This window comes from Sarcophilus harrisii, chromosome 5 (genome assembly GCF_902635505.1).
Source record: "Sarcophilus harrisii chromosome 5, mSarHar1.11, whole genome shotgun sequence".
Lineage (NCBI taxonomy): Eukaryota > Metazoa > Chordata > Mammalia > Dasyuromorphia > Dasyuridae > Sarcophilus > Sarcophilus harrisii.
The window spans coordinates 171,526,393-171,550,134 of record NC_045430.1 but is presented as its reverse complement, the minus strand read 5'-3'; the positions used below and the strand labels follow the sequence as shown (position 1 = coordinate 171,550,134).

The 23,742-nt window shown below is 33.9% G+C and overlaps 1 long non-coding RNA gene across 7 annotated transcripts in view; it reads right to left on the bottom strand.

The window, feature by feature from the left end:
- The window catches only part of LOC105750711, a 65,783-nt gene that overhangs the window by 37,192 nt on the left and 4,849 nt on the right, over nucleotides 1–23,742 (bottom strand). The gene's annotated exons all lie outside the window — the stretch shown is intronic.

Sequence of the window (23,742 nt, the reverse complement as noted above, 5' to 3'; positions counted from 1 at the left end):
AAAAATTAATCTCAGAGAGATAAATTTCATGGTGATACAGCTATTAAGAGTATCAGATGGGTTTCAAATCCAGGTCTTCATTTCAGGGACATTGATTTAACCACCTAACATATCCTCCTGACTCCATCCATGAAGGGAAATAACTGGGGTGGAGGGAATTTTGGAGGGTTTTTTTTTTCCTTCACTTTCCATGGGTCTAAATGTAGTCACTTACATTCTCTAAAAATAACTCCATGAGAATAAACATAAGATCTTATTATTTCTGTAAATATCCTCAAAAAGTCTATATTTGGTTGATCATATAATAAAAAGATAAACATGTTATATAATGCATGGTATGATAACTTTTAAAAATAAGCCCCGAAATAAGCTTTTAAAAAAAATTAGCCCATTGGTCTCTATTTATATTTTCCAAATTCCAATTATCTCATTAAATGGATTGTTTTATATTCTAGGCAACATACCACTATAGCATTTAGATTCTCTCTTAGTATCAATTTTGGTTCTGTTTTAATGGACCTATTTTTAGCAAAATTCATAATGCAACATTTGGGGGGGGGTGTAATTCTATTTCCCAGAAACCAAAAGCATTTTATTTGGTTCCTTGAAGAGAATCTGTACTCTTTATTTTTCCTCCAATATTTAAAAATTGGTAATGACATTTTTGGAGACAAAAATGATAAAGGAGGTATATAAGAGAACAAATAGATCTATTTCTCCGAACAAGGTTTTATATTTTGTTTGTTGATATCAAGTTATGCTATGCTATTATAGCAAGGTCAAAAGCTTCTGCTAAGGACTCCACTTTATAAGGACATATTTTCCTTTGCTTCTTAAAACAATCCTGTGTTTTTCAGAATATGTAAACTCATCATCCTTTGCTCTACAATAAATGGTAGTTCAAATGCCAAGTTCTTGGCAGTTCAAGGTTCTTGGCAATTAAAAAGTCTGCATTTGATGACAAGAAAATGAAAGAAACAGAATTTGATTGGCAATAATCTAGAATTTGTATCTTGAAACTGAGTTTCTTATTGGAAAGGGAAGCTTCAGGGCTTGGTTTGGTTTTGAACAATAATCCTTTGATTATCTCAGTATAACATTTCTCCCTCATTCCAGAAGAGAAATGGAATGAAAAGGAGGAAGAGAAAAAGTAGAGAAGAAAGAAGAGAAAGGAGAAGGAAGAGGAGAAAAGAGAGAAGGAAGAGAGGGGGAAGAAAAGCAGGAGGAGAAAGAAGATGACAAAAAAGGAACAAAAACAGACAAAAGAAAAAGAACAAAGTAACAAAAACAAGATGATCATGATCATGATGATGACAGTGACAGTGAACTGACCCAATCCCATATTTTGTCACTATGGAAAAAAATCATTTTTCTAAAAACTGAAATCACCAGTCAAGCTATTTAGCATAGTTTCTCAGTTGCCCCACAAAGACCCTGTTATTGAAATTTCTAAGCACATCAAGTACTCAAATTTTGTTTAAGTAAATACCTTTTATTTGCAATGAATAAGTAACTGGAATACATTCCCCTGCTTTCTTTAACTATGCAAATCTTCCACTTCCTTCAATACCTAATCAAGCCTTTCCTCCTCTTTGAAGTTTTTTACATATTGCTTACCTTGTTCAAATACTTTAGGTTTCAGTTATTTTTCATCACGTTCAGCTTTTTGTGACCCCCATTTAGGGTCTTCTTGGCAGAGATACTGGAGTGGTTTGCCATTTCTTTCTCCAATTAATTTTACAGATGAAGAAACTGAGGCAGATGGGGTTAAGTGACTTACTCAGCATCACATAGCTAGTAAGTATCTGAGGCTGGATTTGAATTGGGGTCTTTCTGATTCCAAGCCCAGTGTTCTACCACTGTATCACCTATATCAGTAAATCAAACAAGCAATGTCCTTAAGAAATTACACAAAAGAAGAATATTTTGTTCTTCATCCTCATCCAAGTACACCACAAAATTCCAGCTATAATGTCTGAAGGCTATACAATTCCCTAAGCTAATAAGAAATTCAGTTTGCAATAGTTTGATAAGTTAAGAAATAATAGGGCGGTCACAGCAATGTTGCAAAACTATAAATACTCCTCTCAGGGCAAGTCAAACAAATTTTTCTGAAGGGTAGGAAGTGGAACACTAGAGTCAATATTGTGAAAGGTTCTACACACCAAAGTTTTTTAAGCCAGATTTAGTTGAGGGGAATGGGTCCCAGGGAGAAACTTTTGACCTTGGAATACAAGATAAGAGGAAAGGGGATGACCCTAAGTAGGAGACAGAAACCCCACTAATGTCAAAGAAAGAAGCAGATTAAATCTAGAAGGAATTCACTCACTTAGGGTATAGCTATGGAACTTACTTAGGTACAGCTCTATGTGTGTTTCTATCAGTCTATCCCCTCTTCGTGTCTATATTTCTATATCTAAATCTATATATACATACATATATATGAGTGTGTGTATATATACACACATACATATATATATATATACACACCATGTATATAGGTGTGTATGTATTTTGTAGATATATAATATATATACATGTGTATATGTGTGTATGTATATATATGTGTGTATATGAATATATATCTATATAATTTTTTCCTATCAATTAGGCAGTAACCTCAGATTTTTCTGCTTGTATAGTGCAAGTTCTGTTAGTATCTTTGTCTATTACTCCAAATTATTTTAAATATTGGAATTAGTTGATCTTTAAATATTTGATAGAATTCACTTGTAAATCCATCCATCTTCACCTACCCAGCCCTCTGATCCCCACCACTCTTCCTTAGGTAAAAGTTTATGAAGTGACAGTTCTAGTGAAAGTTCTTGAAGTCCTGAAGTAAAAATTTGTCAGGTGAATTTTTGAGACCTAGTCCCCAGGGCCTGATGCTTCTTGATTCATCTGAATTGGACTGGAGATGATTAGATTTCACTTAGGACAAATCTCAGCCCCTGGAGGTCTTATCCTTTCTGAGGACCTTTCAAGTTGTCTCAGGAAGATAGGCTTTATAAACCCCGTTATTTTTGTGGAGAAGAAAATTTGGAAAGCCTGAATTTTCTGACTACTGTGCCATCCTCCCAGAATTTTACTACCCTAACCACAAGTTCCTATATAATACTTCACTGGTTTGCTGCCTCCATATCTCTTTTTGTAATAAAGTCTAGAGACAACAAGTAAAGTGGTTATTTCTGGTCTTGGAGTCAGGAATATCAGAGTTTAAATCCAGCCTCAGGCATTTGCTAGCTGTATGACCCTGGGCAAGTCATTTGGTCCCATCTGCCTCAATTTCCTCATCTGTAGAATGGGGGTAATATTACCTCCCAAGACTCTTAGGAAAATAAAATGAGAAAATACTTGCATATTCAATGACAAAATTTTCTTTAAAGGAATGAAAGATAATTTAAATAGCTAGAGGAATGTTCAATTTTTATGACTGGTCCTTGCCAATATAATAGAAATATAATATTTTAAAATCAATAGGTTTAACTCTATGCCAAACAAATCATCTAAGAGATATTTTGTGAAATTCAATAAAGTGATGATAAAATCTATTTTAAAATTAAAAGATCAAGGATATTAAGGGAAATAATAAAAAGAGATAAGGAAGAAGGGGGAATGGCGCTTTATCAACCTCATAAAACCCTACAAAATAGCAGTTATCCAAAACAGAAGTGTTAAATACAGAAGCATTCCAGAGCGCTTCTCTAATTCAGATTAAAATATAATTGGGGAAATGTTACAAAATAAATAAAAATATAATAGAACATAAAAAATGTTAAACATGTGGTTTTCTAAGTCAATATCAAGAGGATCCTTAAGCATAACTTAGTGACCTCCTTTTCTCTTTGATTTTGATACCACTTATCCAAACCATCTGGTATTGATTTGAAAAATAGAGAAAATAGAAAGGAAAATCAATGAAGCAGACTGGACAATGGAAAATAAAAAGCAATGTAACTCAATAACCCATCATTCAATAAAGTAGAAAATAAAAATTATCTAGAGAAAAATTCTTTTTGATCAAATCTACTGGGAAAAGAAAGCAATTTGACAGAAATTAAGATGTAGAACAACTTACCATATTCTATAATGCATTTTAAAAGGATATGCAACCTTATAATTAAAGATCATGCCATAAAAATAATTAGAAGAAAAGCAGATTATATACCTCTCTCAGATCGATGTATTCTTAACCAAACAAGAGATGGGGGTAATTACAAAATAATACAATAGATAACTTTGATTACAAAAAACTGAACTGTGTAAATAGATTAATATACTTATGATAAGAAGAAAACAATCAAATGGGGAAATCTTTGTATTAAAATTTTCTAATAAAGGCTTGGCATAAAAAACATATAAACAGCATGCATGTATAGATATATGTATATATCTATATATGTATATATATATAAAACTATATATAAAAATTAAACAAAAATCATTCCTAAATAGGTAAGTGATAGGAAGAAAGGAAGGAAAGAAGGAAGGAACAAAGAAAAGAATGAAGGAAAGATATGACAAAAACAATTCTCAAAAGAATTATAAACTATTAACAACCTTATGAAAAAAATGTTCTAAATCACTAATATTAAAAAATGCAAATCCAAACAACCCTCAGATTTCACTTCATACTCTGCAAATTCCCAACGTTAACAAAAAATAAAAACAGTCATTAAGGAAGGAGCTATGGAAAGACAGAAGCACTAGTACTTTTTTTTTTTTTCTGAGGCAATTGGGTCACACAGCTAGTTAGTGTTAAGTGTCTGAGACCACATTTGAACTCAGATCTTCCTGACTTGAGGGCTGGTGTTCCATCCACTGCCCCACTAGTACATTTTTGATTAAGCTGTGAATCAGTACAGTCTTTTTGGAAAGCAATTTAGAATTATATAAATAAAATGTCCATATACTTGGACCCAGAAAATTCCACTACTAGACTTATATTCTAAAAAGACCATTGATCATAAGAAAATTTCCAAAGCCAGCAAAACATTTTAGCAGCAATTTTGTGATAGCAAAGAATAGGAAACAAAAGAGATGCCTATTCAATTAGGGACTGACTAAACAAATCATGATACATTAAAGAAATGGAATATTATTGTGTTGTAACAAATGAATATGATCATATGAGGAATATAGAGAAGCACAAAAAGATCTATAAGGGGGCAGCTAGATGGCTTAGTGGAAAGAGTGCCAGCCTTGAAGTCAGGAGGACCTGAGTTCAAATCAGGCCTCAGACACTTAATACTTGCTATCTGGGTGACCCTGATCTTGGGCAAGTCACTTAATCCCAATTACCTAAGCTAAAAATTTTTAAAAAGGTAGTTGAAATCTATCTTTGCATGTAATTGGAAAAATAAAATACTATAAAATCCTTAAAAAATATATCTATATGAACTGATAGAGAGTGACATAAGTAGATTCAAGAAAACAATATACATAATGACTACAACAATTTAAGTGAGAAAATTACAAAAAATAATCAAAAGTGAAAATTTCAAAATTACAAAGGACAAGTGTAGCGCCAACAAACACACATGAAAAGAAATTTCCAGCCCATCCCTCAGCAAAGGTAAGACTTCTGCTGTCTTTTTTTAAATGTATTGACTATTTATGGTGTTGTTTTCTTCTTTTTAGTTTTTAAATATTTATATATGCATATATATTCAATAATATGAATATATGTAATTATTTGTAAATATATATACATATTTATTAAATGCAATGGCTCTCTGAGAAGAGGACAGGAGGAACACTGGGGAAATTGTGATAGTGTAAAAAAGCAGAAGAAATCAATAAAAATGTATTTTTAGAAAGATAATATTTGTAAATCTTAAAGCACTATATAAATTAACTATAATGACTATCATCATCATAATCATGATTATTATACACATTTTTGCCAAAGCCTCTTGAATGGAAATTCCCAACCTAACTAAAAGCCGTCCTCTACAACATGGTGGTCCAGACACAGCACTGAGTTACTATAACTATCCTGTCCAATCAGGAAAAAAAAGCTTCTTGAGAGACCTTAACAATAACCTTCTATGTCCCTCTTTTGAAGCTCTTACTAATATGAAAGTTATACTACATAAGATTACCTATTAACTAAACTAGTTTTTTTCATCGTCCTCTTAGCTTCTTCTTAAAAGGAATTTGACTTTTCTTCTATTTCAAATCTTTTGAAACTATTTTGGATAAAACAATGTTCAAACACATTATCTTTTCACAATAGAAAAGAAAGGAAAATTGATTCATAGCAGGAAGAAGGGCAGAAGTTCATGGGAACCAGCTTGGCTTCTGAGCCTGAGTCTGATTATGGAACCCAGAAAGCAAAAGAAAACCAGTTTAAGAGTTCCAGACATTTGCTAGGACCCAGAAAAAGCTGTTACAGTACTATTAGAAAATTCCTAACTAGCCTGAAGATAAAACTGAAAAGGAAGGGTGTCGTGGAAGAATCAGAGTACTGGTCTCAGTCCTGTTCTTCTACTTACTACCCTTGGTGACCTTAAGGAAAGAATTTTCCCTCTTTGTGCCTCATATTCATCATCTATTAAATGAGAGGATTAAATAGAATTATTTCCAGGATTCCTTGCAGCTCCAAATCTCTATTTTCAGGAGACCATTATGACAAGAAACAGTGTGGGATAATGGAGAACATGAAAAATAAAAAATTTAAAAAAAAACCTTCTGAATCCCCCATGAAACATAGCTAGGCAGTATAGCAGAGAGAGCGCAGGGTCTTGAGTCGGGAAGTCTCATCTTCCTGAGGTTAAATCCAGCTTCAGACACTTAGTAGCTGTGTAATCCCTAGCAAGACACTTATCCCTGCCTGCCTCAGTTTCCTCATCTGTAAAATGAGCTAGAGAAGGAAATGACAGTATTTTTGCCAAGAAAACACCAAATGTCATCACAAAGAGTCAGATATGACTGAAATTATGGAATATCCCCCACACAACTCCCTAAGATTTCTCTGTATTCCTCAGAGGAAATCAAGGAATCTATAATGTATTTATTATCATTCCAAGCTGAATTCTTAGACTAAGCTGTGCACATAAAATATAACTGCATATTGTTTACACTGAAATTCCCTGCCCTGGGGCAAAATTACTTTTTAAAAAATTGGCTAAGAATCTAATAATTGGGAAAAACTCCCTTTGGAAAAAGATGGAAAAAGACTATGGAGCAGGAATATGAGGCTACTCTGAGTATTAGAGGAAAAGAATTACAGAAAAAGATCCATCTTTGCATCTTCTAACAGATACTAGCAGAATAAATCCTTGAATCCAGAGATTTTTTGTGTATTTTGTCTTTGCATCCCCATCTCCTACTGTAGCACCTGGCCCAAAATAGGAGATTAATAAGTGCTTGTTTGATTTAATTGAATAGAACTAGCACTGAAAGCTGAGGCAAATTATGTCTTAAGAATGTTCAGAATGCTTTCATCAAATATGACCTAGGAAGAGAACATGCAGAAAATCATTTCCATTTAACTTAGGAATACATTATATCTTGTTTTGTTTTGCTTTCTGAAGCAGACTGTCCTTACACTAATAGCAAAATGAGTCAACCATGTTCTGATATCAAGGAAGATTTTGAAAAGAAAATGTTTTTAAGATCAGTGTGGTCATTCTAACTGTACTCTGACTTTGTAAATATTCATATGAATTGAATTTGTATCAATTGTCATCAAATCGCAAGTACATCACAGACCATAACTGGATTCCATTTATTTTTCTTTTAAAGGCTGGTCCTTAAAAATAATCACAAACTCTGGATGTTTCCCAATTTTTTTTAAATAGCCTTTGAATTTTCAAGTTCCTAAATAATTATTTTAACTATGTAGAAGAGTAATGAGGCAAAGTTAATAGTTGAATTTTCATTTCTAAGAAAAGGTAAATAGCTTTCTATTATAATCCAATGAAACTAAGCTAATGACTCTGTATAATTCTCAGTATTAAATAGATCTTTGAGCTTAATTATACTAATACCTTTATTAATAACCCAAAGACATCAGGATAGTACTCTTAATTGGAACTCCAAAGAAAGAATTGAATTTCCTCTGTTGGTATGAAAAGAGGTGCTATGAACTAGAAAGTATACCCCCATAAAACATGATCTCTTTGAAAAGGAAGCATAACATAGAATTTTTATTGAAATATTGGATTCATCATATGTAGTCCACAGGTTTTATTCAAAACAAATTGGTAAGGGGCATATCATCATATTGGATAAATACAGTATAGTCAGCTATACACATTTCCTTTTTGCTATAACTATAGAAAAACACATTATTCTAGTTGTTATAGATTTCACTGAGTAAGGGTACTTTAGAATAATCTAAGAACACATATTATGCTCAATAACTATGCCACAACAATGGACAGATTTCATCCTTCAATAAGTTTTCCATTAGAGAAATATAGAATACAGTAAAGTCTATACAAAGAAAGTAGCTCAGGAGTTCTGAAGGATTTATGTGGTTTTAAATAAATTTATTTTGTTGCAGTATCTTAAATTTCAATGCTCAGTCTTCAATAAACAAGCAGGAAATGGAAAATTCCTCCATTAATTCTCATATAAGAAAGATGAAGATACATCAACTGGTAGCATATAAAACAAGTGAATGATTTTATGCAATTCATCCATCTTTATTGCATTTAATCTTTTTTAGTCAATGAAGATATATGTCTGTGTGTGTATATTTATAAGGAATATGTTGGAAAGAGAAACTGGAAGAGCAAATGGAATAGACAGACTCAAATAAATTAAATCTAAACTTTTACTTTCCATTCATTTGTTATCAATGGGTAGTAGAGTTTGTTCCATGCAAATATTACATTTCTAGTTTAATAGAGATAAATAGTTTAGCTTATTCTAACCTTTCCTTTTCTGAAAGGAATACAAGACTATAGCATAGCTCATTAGTATTATTCAATTTTCTGCCATTGCTATCTATAGACAAATTTTCTTCTCCTGGGAGTAAATCAAAGGAGCCAACTCCTTTAACAGACCAAGAAAAAAAAATGGTGATTATAAGGCTCATGCAACAGAAATAACTAGAAAGCTATCAGCTTACAAAGCAAGTTTATTTTTATTACTAGAGATTAATTTATTCAAAGGTCATTTACAAATTCTTTAACTGAGTTTAGTAAATAGCATAAGCACAGATGATAGAAACAAAGTGGTATCCTATTTGCTTCGAAACTAGACTCAATGCACTTCTTCCCCACATACCACTACTTTTGATGTTTTTTTCATCATTTTCCCTCTTATTAACTCTTCAGGACACCATTTATTTATTGTTTTGTTGCTGTTGTTTTGCAAAGGTACTAGAGTGGTTGGCCATTTCCTTCTCCAGCTCATTTTACAGATGAGAAAACTGAGGCAAACAGGCTTAAGTGACTTGGTAGGGTCACATAGCTAATGTCTAAGCCCTATACTGGTTTGGTTATATTATAGCCCCTATAGCATGATTCTTGTAGCATTTGTGTTTATTTGTTTCTAGATTTTAATTACATATTCATATAGGTCATTTGCTATTTACTGAGAAAACAATCTTCCCACCTAATAGTTTTTATTATCCAAAAGATTTCCCTTTTATTTACTTTAAGCTTTCCATTCTTCATTTTTATGTCAATAGACAAGTCAACAAATATTTATTGAACCCTTATTTTATTTAACACCTTTCGTATGGAGATGAGGGTGAACTGTTTGATAATTGAGGAAAGTACCAATTTTAGCTAAAAATACAACTCTTCTCCTTCAGACTTACCCTTCTGAAAGCAGTTAAAATACCAACACTAAAAGAAGAGCTACAAAACAAAGTGATCATTAAAGTCTGAGACAGAACTTGTTAACCAATTCTTAAAATTTTTCAAAAAAAAAATGCTAGTCCAATGAAGGATACAAAGTATGAGACAGAATACCTACCTTAGGAAATCTTGCAGTCTCATTGTGAAAATAAAACACAAATCAGCCAACTAAGGAACAACATAAATCAACATATACTCAAGTATAAAATTATTTCTTTAAAGACTAAATATGGTTTAAGACTTTAAAGATCAATGTGGGCTACAGTAGTCATGGAAGTTTTCATGAAGAGGGAAGTTATGTGTCAGGATAATGATGATTGATGATGATGATGGTGGTGGTGATAACCCCTTTATATTAGTAGCTTTCACTCTTACCTACAGGGAGGCAGCTAAGTGGTGCAGTGGAAAGTGCACTGGTCCTGACGTCAGAATGACCTAAGTTCAAAGACTGCCTCAGACACTTAACTATAATCCATGGCATTATAAAGAGTTGGACATTAAACAACAACTTAACTACATAGACTCCATGTTCCTAATTAGAAACTCTGACATTATCCTATCTGACCATATTTTCTTTCTATGTTTTACCCATTCTACACTTGCTCTTCAATATTTTGATTCTCTTTATCTCTCAGTATCTTGTCATTACCCCTGTTCTCATTTCTTTCCTCTGTCTCCAGTATTTACTTGTTTCAACTTTGCACTGTCCACTATTCTTGAATCCCTTGCCCTTTTGAGTTATTACTGTTTTTTTCTTGCCAAACCTCAACCATGAATTGCTCCCACCATCCACCTTCTCCATATCTATTCCTAGCAAATGAAGTTGGAGGATATCCCAAAACTTTGCTGATTTTACATTACAAATTCATGTTAACTAATCTCAACTGGGCTCTTACTACAGCAAGGTTATTCCTTTTATTTATTCCCATTTGAGTCCTAATTTCCCCCCAAAAATTACTTCAAGGTTTCTCTTCCTTCACAAAGCCCTGCCCTCCCCAACAATTCTTCTTTCCCTATATCCCTTATGTGAGAGCTTTGTCTCTTACATTAGTAAAAAATATAACAAAGTCATTCAGTGTCACTCCCCTTTTTTGTCTTTTCTTCACCTCAAAACCCATTAACATCATCTATCTCTCTCTCCTCCTTTTCCCCAGTCTGACAAAAACACAGCTTCCTTCTGTTTGCCAAGATCAAATATTCTACATAATTGATCGTATCCCTTTCTGTGTCCTCCAGCAGATTGTATCTTCAGTGATTCTCCTTCTCTCATGAGTCTTCAACATGTTCCTATCAACTGTTTCCTGCTTTGATGTACAAGTCTCCTCTGTCCTTAAAAAAATGACAGGATTTCTAGATCCTATCATGCTCTTGGGTTATCATTCTAAACGTATCTGTCCTCCCTTTCTCAGCCACATTCCTTGAAAAAATCATCTACACTTGCTGCCTCTACTACCTCTCATTTCATGCTTTGCTTAACCTTTTACAATCTGGCTTTAGACTGAACTTTAATTCTACAGCAGGAATTGTCTTTCAAACATTTTATACTGAATATCTTAAAGACAACTTAAATTCAATATACCTAAAATTGAACTCATTATCTAGCCTCCTCATCAAACCTTCCATATTTCTCTAGAAGAAAGGCTTCTTTTCAGTATCTCAGGCATTTACTTGGACTCCTCAAGTTTCTTCACTCCACAAAGACAATAAATTGCCAAATCTTGTTTATATCTTTATAACAACCCAAACATACGAATCTTTCTTTCTGTTCATACAAATACCTCTTTAGTTCATTTCCTTATCACTTCTTACCTAGAATATTGCAATACCTTCTACCTGCTCTCCATGTGACAAGTTTCTCCCCAATTAAATCCATTTTACATATTTCTAACAAAGTACAAATCTAACCATATCACTTTCCTATTCAACCAACTCCAGCAATTCTCTATTACCTATGCCTATTCCTATTAAAATATAAATTCCCAGTAGAGGAAATAGAGTTAAACATGTTTGTGACATTGACATTGACTAAGATAAAATATAAACTCTTCTGTTTTTTTAAAGTTCTAGGCAACATAGTTAACCTAATTTTGCAGCCATATTGGCTATTCCGTTTCACAACCTACAATTCAGTCAAAGGTCCTTTATTTCCCATATCTATACCTTTGCACTGGCCATACCCCATGGTCTCCTTCCCTGTCTCTTGCTCAATAATCTATAACAAGAGCTCCTAGATCATGACAATTATCCTGTCAATAGTATGACTATAAATATGTGATCTAATACAAATATTTTTTCAAAAACCTATCATACATAATTCTCAAGAGTTATAAATTATTAACAACCACATTAAAGAGTGTTCCAAATCATTAATAAGAGAAATGCAAATCAAAATAACTCTGAGATTGACTTCTTGCCCAACAAATTGGCACAGATAACAAACCATTAGAATAGTCAATTGTTGGAGTGGTTATAGGCAAATGAATGCGTCATTAGTAGAGCCGTAAATTAGTAGAGTCAAAATATCCTCAATATTCTGGAAAGCAATTGGAAATTGTATAATGCAGGTTACAAAAATTTCCATACCCTTTGACCCAAATATCATACTATAAGACTTATACCCCAAAGGCATCAATGACAAAAAAGAAGTCTCCATATGCACTAAAATATTTATAGTGAAACTTTTGTGGTCATAAAGAATTATAAGTAAAGTAGATGCCCATAAATTGGAGAATGGCTAAACAGATTATGCTTCATAAATATACCGGAATATTACTGTATTATAAGAAACACTGAATATAATGTTACAAAGAAGCACAGGAAGATTTATCTAAATTGGTGTAAAGTGAATTAAACAAAATCAGGAAAACAATGTGAATTATGACTACAAAAATGTAAACAGAAAGAACTACAACAAAGTAACCAAAATTGAGTACTGAAAAAGTATAATGGCCAAGCATGGCTCCAAAGAAGACATATAAAAATGTATTTCCTCTCCTTTTTTGCTAGGTGTTCAACTGGGAGTATGGAATCCTGAATAGAATGCCAAACAGATTGTTTTTGATATATTGGCTAATTTTACAGAAGTCATTTTTTTCTTCCTCCTCCTTTTATTATTCTTTGTGATAATAGTTGACTAGGGGCTTGTGGGAAATGTAGATAATATAAAAACAAAAATATCAATAGAATTTCATTTTTAAAAAGCCATTTGTTTCATACTTTTATTGAGATTGTCTTCAAAGCATATGTAAACTATTTTTAGAAAAAAAATTGTAGCAATGGAAAAGTCATCATAGGAGTTAGTAGTTATTAATATTATCCCTGACACCTTTAAAAACAAAAACAATAAGTTTCAAGGTTTTTTCCAACTTCTGATATCCTCCCAAGACATTCTTTTAGATAGCTCAAAAGATATGATTATTAGATAATTTCTAAGATCAATGTTCTTGCAGTGGTACTTTATGTCTATAAGTCATGGAATACCTGAGGGTATTAAAGTATGAAAGGTAAAGGTAACCCAGAAAAAGCAATACAGAGGTAAGAATGAATGCATTGCAACATACTGTTGTTGCTCAAACCTGTGCAATTCCTTATAACCCTATTTGAGGTTTTCCTGGAAATGATACTAGAGTACTTTGCCATTTCCTTTTCCAGCTCATTTTACAGTTGAAGAAAAAAATAAACAGGGTTAAGTGACTTGCCCAGGGTCACACAGTTGGTAAGTGTCTAAGGCTGGATTTGAATTCAGATCTTCTCACCTCCAGGCTCAACATTCCATCCACTGTGCCATCTAGCCCCAACACACTGTCAAAAAAGAATTATGCTTAGAGAATCAAGTTTTTTTTAAGTTATCAAACAGACTGATGACTGGAAAACACTGGTCCTATGGCAAGAATGAGGAAGTAATCCATTAACATTGTTTCATCTGATATTATCTTGTGATCATGTTTCTACAAGATTAATGTATCTATGTATGGAATATACATACATATATATATATATATGGAGTTCAGGGCCTAAAAAATTTGAAATATATGTGCATATATATGTCAAATATATATATATATATATCCTATAGAGCAGAACTTAACTATCTTTGTGACAATGATTTCTTTGTCAGTTTGGTGAAGTGTATGAATCTCTTCTGTTTAATTAAGATTTTTAAACTCACAAAATAAAATATGTAGGACTACAAAAGAAGTCAATTACACTGAAATAGTTATCAAGAAAAAAATTAAGTCCATGTACTCCAAGTTAAAAATCCCTGTAAATGAGAATAATGAAAATGAATAATATTAAATTTTAGCTCTGTGACTTGTCCCACATGACAATCAGCCAAGATCATATTGAGAAAGAGCATTGAACTAGAAGTCAGGAAAAATGGATCCTGGTCCCAGCCCTGTAATTAATTAGCTTTGTGACTTTAAATAAATTACTTCACCAGGCTTTAGTGTCTGCATATAAAATAAGGATTTGGAGGTGGAGTCTAAGGTCCCTTCTGACTCTGAATCCTATAACTTTCTCTGATGGCATACTTCCTTTCAGCCTTTTACCCAATTCTGTGAATTCCCTTGATGTTTTAGTTGTTATGGCATTAAGAACCCCTGTGTAGAAGATTTTTCAAGAGGATTGAGACAGGAGTCACTGAGGATGAAGTGACAAGGATGGGTTTGGATCTACATTACCAGAAGGAACACTCACATCATTGAGATCATATTCTAGTATTGATCTAGCTTCCTAATACCTCAGTGATCATGTTATTTACTCCAATGCTTCTTTTTGCTATAAAAAAGTCCCCTTCCTTTGACCCCCTCTGTATTTTAAGTATAAGATTACTTTTTTTCCCATAACAGTACCTTTTATCCTTGAAATCCATACGATTATATGTCTCTTTTGAACTTGGATATTAATACATCTCTGAACAGCAACTGATCCTGCTAGAGATTGCTGTGAGGTGAGACCTGGCTTCCTGACTCCAAAAGATATAACATTTTCGGTCAAGGTCCTGAAAATAAGGTTCCAAGAACAAAATACATTCAGTCCATGTATCTGGGCTTCTGGGGACACTGAAACACTGCCTTTTCTCTGAAAAGGAAAACCTGAACCCCAAATTATCTACTTTCCTCATTGCTCTCCCCCCTTCCACTGGTATTCTGCCTGAGTACTAGAGATTAATACACTCCAACCCTTTTTATTCCTCTTCTCATCCCCATTCCAGTGATACCAAAATTCCAACTACCAAAAAGCAAATCTTTTTCTCAATTTCTTCACTCCTGTCCATCTCAGTGACACATATCCCTGAACTATCAGACTTCACATCTGCGTACTTCTTCCATTATGCCCTCTGGAAGTCCCACTCTATAATTAATGGAATCATTCTTATTTTAGATCCCTTCCTCTCCTATTCTTTCCATCCTCTGTTATTCACTGGGACCACATTCCCTGAAAGAACCATGCTTTCTAGCATCAGTTATACTTTCTCTCTTACTCCTGATTCACTGGTTCTGAGAGAGAAGTCTGAATACTCCTTACCATTCATTGCCATTTCCAAATTCTCCTCCAAATACCATCCCTCAGTAACTTCTCCTCTAAGGTTCATTCTAGCTGATTTTAACAACCAAACCAGATCCTGGTAGCTATTATTTACCAAATCCCCAAACATCACCTCTCCTTTCTCAATGACTCCAGGATCTGGCAATGTCCCTCTTTGTGCCAAGAACTGATCTTATATTAGGCAACTTCAAAAGATATTTTTAAATACCCTAACTTCTCAGTTTCTCAATTCTGAGGATTAACTTTTCCTCAGCTGTACACAGGGATAGTGACACTCTTGTTTTTCATCATTCATAACTCCTACACTTCTATGTTCAAGAACTCCAAAATTCAATTATCTGATTATGATTTTTTTATCATATGATCTTTCTGTGTCTTAATCCTCTTAAGCCCATTTGTTTATCTTTGCCAAGATCTTCCTACGCCTAGAAACTTTTCCCAGGCCATCACTCCAGGTCTGACTACCTTCTCCCTTCATTTCTTCTTGCATATAGCTAGTTATTCATAAGTAACTCAATAAATAAGTCTAACAGTATTTTCTGAGGCTTGAGGAAAAATAACTATCCTAAAGTCATACATATAGTATGTCTCAGGGTTAGAATTTGAACTCAGACCTCACTAATTCCAAGACTAGTAATCTATCTATAGTGTCATAGTGGTTCTAAACTTAGAAACATCAGAAAGGTTTCTATTCTACTCCTTTTCCAAACTCCTTGCTGAGACAGCTATTTCCACACCAGAGACAGCATTGTTGATGGATTCTCCCTCAAACACTTCCTCTCTTCTCTTCTTTGTCCCTGCCCCAAAAAACTTTTGAATTCCTTTCCTCTGTCCCATCCTATCCCCTTCTTAGTCTTAGATAGATTTCAGTAGATTGCAGCTAACAAAAAACAAAATTTAACAAGATATAATGAACAAATTGTAATTGAAAAATCCTTTGTTTTCTAATTATCCACATGATCTTTCAAAAGTAGCACAAAGATGGCTTTATGCTTGAAAGCCCAAAAGGGCCTCTCAACTCAAAAAGCATTTAAATCTCCCAGGGTAGAGTGGGTGAGCTAATGCGTCAGTTCTGGCCTTGTGCAATAGAAGTGCTTTTAGAAATTCACTGCCAGGCCTTTTCTGCTGATAAATGGGCAGCCAGGAACAGCACTTAAAAAGCAGAATGAAAGGACCTAGAACCTGTTCAGGGAAGGGCAACAGGCAAAATTTAAAGGGTTGGAGAGGAGGCCCCAGAAAGGAAGAATAATAGAACTAGAATGATCAGCCTGGAGAAAAGGTGACTCCTGAGTATATGAATGACATACTTCTAATAGATAAAAGAATTGCAGAAGGAAGAGCAACAAGTTATTTTCAATGTGCATTGAGTCTGGGAGAGAATGTCAGCGCATTGGGGAAAAAACACTACAGTCTACAAGCAAAAAAGAAGGAAATAATCAAATTATTCAAATTCAAACTCAGGGTTTCCTGACTCCAGGCCTTATGCTCCAGCAACCCAAGCTACCTCAATTTTTACAGTGATTTTAAAGAGTCCTAAGCATTTTAAGCCAGGATACATTTCCACTTAAATCTAGTTCATGAGCAAATCAAGATATCACCTTTTCAGTGTAATTGCTCCTATTCCAGAACAAAGGCTGAACATCCACATTTTCATTTGTGGGTGAGTGAGTAGATTAGAAGATTGCTTAAGATCTCTCTTTGTCCTATAATTGAGAGTAATTTTTGAAAATGAACAAAATATCCAACTGAACAGTATGTACTTCTGTATCCAGCAGAAATGTCAAAGGGGATTTTTTATGTCCTTGTAGAACAAATGAAGTGGCTTTGGAACTGAGGGACTTGAATTCTAATTTTACTTCTGTTGCTTACTAGCTGTATGACTTGAAGAAATCTAATCTCCCCAGACTTCAGAAGTTTCCTCATTTATAAAATGGGAGAGCTGGACTAGATGGCCTATGAAGTTTTTCCATCTCTAAATCTAGGCATTATTATTCCCAGCCCTCATCTGTTTGCATACAAAGGTGGGGCAGTTTTCTGTGTACTTTGAGTTCCTTTTCCAGCAAGGATGTTAGATGTGAACTCATCAATCCACATCCTCCCATCCCTCTCTCTTTCTGATTTCTGGCAAGGATTAAGAATGAAATATGTAGCCATGGAAAAGAACAGAATGCATTCTCCCAGACACTAACTAGGGCAACATTAGCACTATACTCTGACTAAGAAAAACAAGGATTGGTGGCTTATGGTGTTCAAAGAGCATTCTCTCCATGATCCTTGGCTCACTTTGCCAATATTTTAGGCTGAAATTATAGAATATAGGATCAGACTGAGGAATGGAGGACATATATAGGAAATTAAAATTAAAAAGGACTTTCTTTAGTGGCATCAAACCTGATCCCCTCATTTCACAAATGGGGAAACTGAGCTTCAAAAAGTGACTCACCTGAGGTCACCCAACAGAAACCCAGAGGGTAAGGAAGGGGACTAGAGATCTAGGAGGACTAAGCTGAAAGAACTAGAAATGTTCAATTTTTACAGTGATTATAAAGAGTCCTAACCATTTTAAACCAGGCTACATTTCCAGGCTACATTAAATCTAGTTCATGAGCAAATCAAGACATCACCTTTTCGGTACAATTGTTCCTATTCCAGAACAAAGGCTGAACATCCATATTTTCATTTGTGGGTGAGTGAGTAGATTAGAAGATTGATTAAGATCTCTCTTTGTCCTATGATTGAGAGTAATTTTTGAAAATGAACAAATTATCTAACTGAACAGTATGGAAATGGGAGGACTGGGAAGGGGACAGAGGAGCTTGATGGCTGTCAAGTATCCAATAGGCTTCATCTGGGAAGGGCTAGAATTGTTCTTGTTGGCAGAATCAGGAGTGCTGACTGGAAGCTGTAGTCATATTTAGACTTGACTTCAGGAAAAATAATTCTTACCAATTACAGCTGTCCTCAAGTGGAATGTCCTCAGAAACAGTAGATTCTCCCTTACTAGATGAAATCTGCAGTAAGGGTCAGAAGATTATTTCTCTGAAATGCTGGAGATTGATATTCTTACAACCCTAACTCCCTTCTACACTCAAGTTTCTCTCTCTCTCTCTCTCTCTCTCTCTCTCTCTCTCTCTCTCTCTCTCTCTCACACACACACACACACACACACACACACCCTCCTGAAATGTTTTGATTTACTTTGTATGGACTTGTATCTTATCCAGAACGATGCCATTTATAGTCACTTCCAAAGGAAGCAACATGCATTCTGACCATTTTCTTACTCCCCCCATGGAACCCCCATTTCATCCCTGAGACTCTCAGCTCAGAAAGATGAGATTTTACCTTCTTACCTAGAACCAGGGAATTAAACCACATCTTTCCAAGGCTTCCCTCCTTTTATGGGTTTACATTTTAAAATGTAAACTCATATAATTATATATATTATTATACCTTAAGGAATGCTGGAAGAAAGATTTTCAGAAATATCTGGGAAGTTGTTTTCTTTTAATTGACATACTGAAATAAGTAGAAGTCAGAGAGCAATTTATATAATAATAATCATGAAAAGACTTTGAAAGACTTAAAAACTCTGATCAAAACAATATTGACTGCAATCCTAGAGGACTAATGATAAAGTTTGGTATCATGTACTTCTATATAGAGAGGTGATAGATTTAGAGTGAATTAGAAAAAAGAAGATGTACTTTTAAAAAATTGGCCAATGTGGGAATTTGTTTTGGTTGACTATGCATTGTTTTATTTGATGCTTATGGTAAGAATAAAAAAACTAATATGCAAATTTCTTGAAGATGGGGATTGTTCTGCTTATTTGTATTTACATTTGCATAACCCAGAGCCCAGCACATAGTGTGTACTTAATAAAAGCTTTTTCTTTCATTCATTCATTCTCCTTCTTATAATACCTCTTTTTAATCAGAGCTGTGCCTTAGTGGGACTAAGCTGACTGTAGGAAAGAGGGAGGGAAAGGAAAAATAATAGTTAAAAACCCAGTGCAACAACAATTCAAATGCAACCTGCCAAAGTGATTTTCTCAAAGTGCTGGTATGATCATGTAGCACATTTACTCTAGTGATACAACACCCTTTCTTTGGAGTCCAAACCTTCCATAACCTAGCCCTTCTCACTTTTCTAGCCTTCATATATTTTGTATCATCACCCCCATCATCACCACCCCGACATACACTTTAATCCAGTTACATTAGCTTCCTGATTTTTCCACAAACAAGACCTTCCATTCCTTCCATCTTTCTCAGCTTCAGGCATTTTCCACACCCAGAAAGTTCTTCCTACTTCTCACCTCCTCCTTCTGGTTTCCCTGGCATCTTTCAGGTCTCAACTAAAATCCTACCTTCTGTGGTAAACTCTCTTAATTTTAGTCCACTGCTTTTGTTAATTATTTCGTATTTATCCTGTATATGACTTATTTATACAGGTTTTTTTTGTTTTCTCCCCCATTATATTGTCAATTCCTCTAAGGCAAAATATGTTTTTAGCCTTTTGGGGGGGGATCTCTAGCACTTCAAAGGTGCCTGGTATTTAGTAGGTGCTTAATAAATGCTTCTTAACCTACAAGAAACTTCCTGTTTTTCCTAACCAATTGTCTATACTCTTCCCATTCCCCCCAAATTACTTTGAATTTACTCTTTATATTTTGCATTTATTCTCTGTGTTAATATTACTGTTCACCCTGCCCCAATACTGTCCAGGGAAAGAAATTAAGGTCAATTGAGGGGAATAGGGAAATAATTATAAGAATTTCTACACCTAATTTCTGGAAATTGAGAGAAATGAAGGGTTTGGATACATTTTTTTTGTCCAGAGCTGAAAGCCTTTTACCAAAGGACCAATTCCATCATATAGGCAGAATAATCATATGGAGTTAATCAAGCTAACATCTATAATTAACGAAATGAAGTCTTTTAAAGAGTGAGGAAAGTCTTTTGAAGAATTTTGGAGCTAGAAAAGTCTTAGAAATGATTTAGTCCAGACCAGTCCTTTCATTATATAAATGGAGAAATGGAGCCCCACAAAAACCAAAGTCATTTCCCCCAAGTCCTAGAGTTAAGAATAATCATAGTATCAACTGACATTAACATACATCTTTAAGTCTGCAGAATGCTCTGTACACATTACCAACTTAGTAAATGGCACTATTCAAATGGCTTCCTCTTTCAACTCTCTCCATCCCATTATATTTCTTTATATAATCCTTAATAATGACTTTTTGCCTACTCATCAAAATAAGTGAAAATAAAGGTGCAATTTTCATAACATGGGAAATATTGATATATAATTTAAATAAATGAAAGGAGTTTTTTTAATTTCATATAACAAACATTTTGTTGTCCTTTTTTTCACTTGAGCATTAGTTGTTGAGCCACTTCTACAAAATCTTGTAAAACTGCTCTATTTAAGTTTCATACAATGTAAAATGCTAGAGTTCATAAATAAGTAAAGGGATGTTCTGTGATGTCATCATCTTGTGGAATTAGATATAAAAAGTAGATTACAAAACCTTGAGACCTCTCAGGTCCCCCAACTCTAAATCTCTAAATTTATAGTCATGATTATCCTCTGACCCAAACCCCTCATACAGATGAGGTAACTGAGATCCAGAGACTCATATATCCATGGTCACAGAGAAAAATGGTAGATCTAAGACTCAAGTTAAAGGGGAAGAGTCAATACTTTTCAATGAGTTACCTTTCTTGAAATGTCAATTAACTTTCATTTATTAAGCACCTACTATGTTCTAAGAATTGTTTAGAGGATACAAATGGGGGAGGAAAAAAACAAACATTTCCTGCTCTCAAGGAGTTTACAATCTAATGGGGAAAACAATGTGCAAACAACTATGTACAAACAAGATATAAACAAAATGAACTGGAATAATCAGATGGAAGATATTAAGATTTAGGAATTCTAGAAAAAGCTTCTTGCAGAAAGTAAGCTTCCAGCTGAGATTTGAAGGAGCCAGAGGAAACAGGAGCGGGAGATGAGAAGAAAGCAGCTCAAGGCTGCCCAGATAGACAACCAAATCATCCTAATCTGGGCAACAGCTGACACATTCAGAATTGGTTGGTGGAGTATTTTATTCAAGTAATAACAGGGAAACCAGTGTCAGGAAGGTTAAGTAATTTACCATGGGTCACATTGCCATTCAATCTCAAAAGCATGATTTGAACCCAGGTTCCACATATCAGACCTAGCAATATGTTTTAAATAAATTTATTTTAAATAAACCTTTAATGATTTAAATAAATCGTTCTGAAAAAACATCTCTGGTAATATTTTCCACATAGTTAGGCTACATTCTATGATTGCTAAGGAAGAGATCCAAGAGGGACTACAGTAATTATGCTCAGTTCTGCACATACATACACATATTTATGTATACATATAATATGTGCACATATATACATAATGAGCAATGGGGAGATGATAAGAATGCAATTACTTTTTATTTTTCATAATAGGGCATCTTTGTAACAGTTAGCATTTCTCTTTCAATTTAAAAGAAGTCCTTTATTTCTAGTCTATGTGAAAGAAACATCAAGCATTCCAAATTTAATTCTACTACTGCACAGCTACGTGTGTGGTCTTGTGAGAATTACTTAACCTCTATCTGATCCTATCTATAAAATAGGGATAATAAGGCCCCAAATACCTTCCTGACAGGATTCATTAGAGATAAAAGTAGACAGTAGTTGTGAAGGAAGAAAACTTTGAAAAATGTTACAGTAAATTCAATAAAATATAGCATTATTATCTTACCATTGCTCTTATCTCCTAAAGTGCTCATCTTTCAGACAAGGCCAGGAATGTGCAAGAGCCACCTCTAACTAGCTGGAGCAGATTATTAAATTTTCAAAGTGAGAATTTATATATCTGAAATCTGCCGGTGCTACAGATCAGGGTTTTTTATTGCTTTGTTGATTTCTGGTCTTCAGAAAATGATGGAGAAATTCTTAATGATGAAATTAAAGTTAAACTGTGTCCTGCATACTTTTCCCCATATACACAAAAGCTGGTTGTTAAACATTTACCAGTATGCTTCTCAGAACAGAACAAGACTAAGAATGTGATTTTGTAGCTGTTCATAGTAGGAAAGAGCTTTCTTTTTGACAATGATAATCTCAATCTGGATTCAGTTTAAGTAAACAAACATTTACCAAGTCCATAATATACATAAGGTACTGTGCTAAATCCTAGGGATACAAAGATATTAAAAGTCATGATGCAAAGGGATAAATGGATATATATAGGAATAAGAATGACAAAGATAGATTAAAAAAGAGTCAAAGTACCCTAGGAAAATCTAAGGAGGGATAAGTCCCTTTCTGCAGGAGTGGAGAAAAGGAAAGGAGGGAAGGGGTAGATCAAGAAAGATTTCATGGAAAAAATAATACCTGAGGATATATTGATTTGGGAGGTGATTATCTATCTAACTATATATGTACTTATAGATATAGATATATATGTATGTGTATATATATAAATAAATAAAATGTGTATATGTATGTGTAAATATATAAACACAAACAAAAATCTTAAAACTGATAAGCAACAGATTTATTTTCTTATTTTCTTTATTCAATTTGTAACTTTTGTTTTATTGGATTATTTCATCTATTCACATGTAAAGTTATAAGTTGGGTTCATATTTTTTATTCTTGTTTCTAATATGGTTTTTATTGGAACTTTTAATAATATATGTATATATATTTACATAATATAAATAAACAAATGTGTATGTGTATATATATGTACACACATACATGTATGCATACATTTTTTTCCTAACAGGCAAAGCTAAAAAGGCATTGCATTCCAGATACTGACTAATTTCTACATAAGCCAAAAGGCTATAGAATAAAGCCCAAGGTCATGGAATAACCAGACATTTATTTCGACTGAAACATGAGTAATGAGCAAAACGTAACATGAACAGAAATAAAGCTAAATAAGGGTGAGGGTGAAAGAGGAGGTTGAAGCCTAAAGTTTTAAATGCCAAGCTAAGAAATATGTGTTCTATGATATAAGCAAATAGGGAGCCTCTTAAGGTTTTTAGCAAAAAAGTGATAACAATAAGACTGTACATTTGAAAACTATTTTGGCAGCCATATGAAGGAAGGATTGAAGAAGAGAAAAAAATAGAGGCAGGCTCATAGGTAAAAATTTTATTTCAGTATTTTATGAAGGTTTGAACAGAGAGTAAGGTTGTACGACTTGGACAAAGGGTCCAAGGATAATTTAGTGGCAGAAGTAACAAGACATGGCAATGAATTGGATTTAAAAGGGGAGGGGAGGGAAAGAGGAGATTCAAAAATGAACTCCAGGTTTTTTAAAC